This window comes from Zootoca vivipara, chromosome 10 (genome assembly GCF_963506605.1).
Source record: "Zootoca vivipara chromosome 10, rZooViv1.1, whole genome shotgun sequence".
NCBI classification, from domain to species: Eukaryota; Metazoa; Chordata; class Lepidosauria; order Squamata; family Lacertidae; genus Zootoca; species Zootoca vivipara.
In genome coordinates, this window is record NC_083285.1 from 63,274,113 (window position 1) to 63,277,242 (window position 3,130).

The window sequence follows — 3,130 nt, forward strand, 5'->3', positions numbered from 1 at the left end:
GAAATAAATGTTTCATGAGCATGTCTTGGAAGTATCTTGTGTCGAGATACTTAGGACAAGAGACGGCATGTCTTACAAACACGGTGAGGAACAGCCATACGTTCAACTGTATGAGAAAATTTGGGCAGGGGAAGGGAATTGGGAGCTGTGTTTATTTGCTTCCCCTCTCCCCCACCCCCGCTCTGTGTTACGAAACAAATCTCTTTCTTTGCTATAAAAGGTGGAGAAAAATGTAAAGAAGGGAGTACCAAAAGCCAAGACTGTACAGCAGTGAGCAGAGGAACAGGCGACGGGGGATTATTTTACACTCTCCCCATGGGGAATTATCTGCCTCCATTCTATAGCATCTTTGTTTGTCCTTCCCCTGCTTATGTGGTTTACACATAGAGTGGGCTTTGTCTCTCTGCCGAAAACTGTTATCATGTTACCTTTAAAATTTGGCATCCAGCAAAGGGGGGGTCAATGGTGCCACTCTTTGGATAGCATGGGTGACTTCATTAGCGAAATAGAACTGTGGGAACAAATTCTCTCAATAACCCTCAAGCGAGAGAGAGAGAGAGAGCTTTCTTTTTTAAAAAAGGGAAAATTACATTCATCTTTATGCATGCTAGTTGTAGCACATTTCAAGAAACATTTATTGTGCTTTGCTAAACTGGATCAGCGGTATTAGTTCTATGAATCACTTGCAGAGTATAGTTACAGGTAGGTAGCCGTGTTGGTCTGACGTAGTCGAAACAAAATAAAAAAAATTCTTCCAGCAGCACCTTAAAGACCAACTAAGTTTTTTATTTTGGTATGAGCTTTCATGTGCATGCACACTTCTTCAGATACCAAGAGTATCGTCCAATTTTGTATTCTGTATTTTGACTTTCTTTACAAACAACCGAACCTGCAAGGAAGATGTTGAGACTCTGGCCACGATCTCTTTCTTGCAGAGTGGTCCCATCAATGGAACTGCCATCAAGCGTGTTGCTGATGCCACAGCTATGGAATGGACAAATATGTCAAAATCGGTTTTCCAGTTTTGCAAACTTAAGTACAACTTGCCACATTTCCCCATCAGTTTGCCTGTGGTCCTCGGGGCTATTTCTCTGTGTTTAAGTGTTCATTTATCCAAATAGGCACGTTTTTGCATGCAATCAATATACAAATTTTGCAAGTGACCCCCCCCCTCCAAGAATGCAGTTTTGTAAGTTATTTTCATTAAGTTGAACATTTCTGTGCACACATCACCCTAATGTGCACATTTTGTACACATTTTTGGGTCAGAGAGCTGCATTGCAGAATTTCAGAGAAGTGTACATTTTGAAGGATGGCTGCATTTCCGTTTGTGCATTGAAATGTGAATTAAGTAAAATGTGAACCCAACAAATTTCTCCCCCATCCCTACATACCACCCCGTAAAACAAAGTCCCATTTCTTTAAATAATAGATGCAAACTTATGCCCAAAATTCCCCAGATTTGTTTGTTTTCCCACTCAAAATTAATGTTTGGGGAAAGTCCCTTCCGCCATAGGAGGAGGGGAGATTGTGGGCACCACAAGCCTGAGCACGTGCTGGGGGTGTGTGGCTTATCTCTGAAAGGATACAGGTGGGGGAGGGGAGGTTGCTGCCAACACCTCCCCCAAATGCTGAAGGGTACTCCCTTAAGGAGTCCGGGGGCGTGGCCATGTCTGAAGCCGTGGTAGGTGAGGGCCTAAGGCACGCCCCCTAGCGGTGGCCCCAGGGTGAGTTCCTAGTTGATCTGCATCGCAGGGCTCATCCAACGGTGGTTAACCCTTCCCAGACTGCCAGCAGAGTGGACTGGAGTCGGATACAGTCGGTTAGATCCAATGCCTAAGCCAATACCTCTCTACATCCGTAATCAATAAAGTTGAGGCCTTTTACGCCCATTAACCTTATGCAATTTGTCCTGTGTCTTTATTTACTCTGGGAGGGATTGGGGTATCACCACACAAGGCGAACTCCCTCACTCTCCCCGCAAAATGCAACCCTTTATTTATGTGATAGCTTGCAATTATTTTACGTCCACTGTTATTTTAATGGATTCAGAGCACAAGAAAGGAGAGTCTGGTTAAATATTAGGGAGAACTTTCTGCAAGGAAGAACTGTGAGGAGAAGACGGCTGCGAATGACCGCAATTTCATTTTGGATTGCAGCTGGCCGCACAATAGAGGAGTCATCTGATTGAGAAACGGGTGGATACAATTAATTTTCAGCCCATGGGACGCGCATTTATTCATTTATTTGATGCTAACTCTAAGGATGCTAATGCTAAGTATGGCATGTCCTTCTCAAGCATACCCACATAGGTTTTCACTCCTCTTCTGATGCCAACCTTGAGCCTTAATCTTGACAAGAAGCAAGTTCCCTCCTTCCCTTGCTTTGCATCCCCCCCCCAACACACAAATAAGGCACACTGTGTGCATTTCTATACAGATAATGTTATATGCATATACACTCTTCTGGTGACAGAATGGGATGGGAAGCTGGAAAGGAGGAGGAAGGAAAAGAGTCAGGTGGAAGTGTCCGGGGGTAAAGGGCATACAGTCATACCTTGGTTTAAGTATGCTTCGGTTTGAGTACTTTCAGTTTAAGTACTCCGCGGACCCGGAAGTGTTTACTTCCGGGTTCCGCTGCTCGCGCATGCGCAAAAGCAATCTGCGCGCTTCGCGCATGTGCAGAAGCACTCTATTGGCCCTTCATGCACATGTGCTATTGCCGCTTGGATTAAGTACTTTTGGGGGTGCGAATGGCACCCCGGAACCAATTAAGTACTTAACCCGAGGTACCACTGTAAATGTTAGTTTTTTTCATCTACAATACTGTCTTATTTATTTTATAGTACAGTACATTTATTATTGCCTTCTTTTTATGGATCAATGGTCTCATTAGACAGTAAAATTCATGTTAAATTGCTGTTTTAGGGTTGTTGTTTTTTCATCGTCAGGAACGGATTAATCCACTTTCCATTACTTTCAATGAGAAAGTTCGCTTCAGTTTAAGTACGCTTCAGTTTAGGTACGGACTTCCGGAACCAATTAAGTACTTAACCTGAGGTACCACTGTATTTGGGGAGGGGCAAGAGAGCTTCCAGGTTTTCCATAGGTATCTCTGAGAACAGGATGGT